Raw genomic sequence first — 694 nt, forward strand, 5'->3', positions numbered from 1 at the left:
CATTCTTCTTACTGTAAACTTTGTTAGCTCTAAATATTAGTTATTGCCTCACACTTCCAGCTGTATATCGTGTAACTCTCTCCTACATCCGACTTATTATCATAACAAGTCCTTTATCTGTTTGACAAATTACCACGCATTCTCCATTGCAAAGCGATCTAGCACAGATTTTCCAATACAGCAAGACGCAAAACTTCCGCGGGTCCCATTCACCAAGCACTGCACTCACGCACCTCATCGTATTGCCACATATGCCAAGCCATCTCTGTCGGATTCACATATCAAGCCATATCGGTCGAATTCCGTGACGGGAAGGCACATCATTACCCACTGGGATGACTAGGATCGCGCGGGAGAGAAGTTTCTTTATTCACATCCGTTACTGAAATGTGTGCGTGTGCGTGTCTGTTACGGGATGGCAGTCGTGTGGGAAATAGGGGAGTGGGATGCAGCACAGGAGAAAGAGGGTGGTCGTTCGTTTATGGTACAATGGCCGGACGACCCCTGGTGAGTTTGGTGGAAGGGTTTCTGTCTGTTATGAATGAATGAAGTTTTTTTTTTAATCTGTCATTGACTAATATTATGATATTAACATCATGATGAGTTTGAAAGAAGATATATATTTATCGAGTAATTAGAAGGATTTTTAAAGGCTGTTGAGTTTGAAATAATGTTTATTGATTATTTAGAAGAC

The sequence above is a fragment of the Penaeus monodon genome, chromosome 29 (assembly GCF_015228065.2).
Source record: "Penaeus monodon isolate SGIC_2016 chromosome 29, NSTDA_Pmon_1, whole genome shotgun sequence".
Classification (NCBI taxonomy): Eukaryota; Metazoa; Arthropoda; class Malacostraca; order Decapoda; family Penaeidae; genus Penaeus; species Penaeus monodon.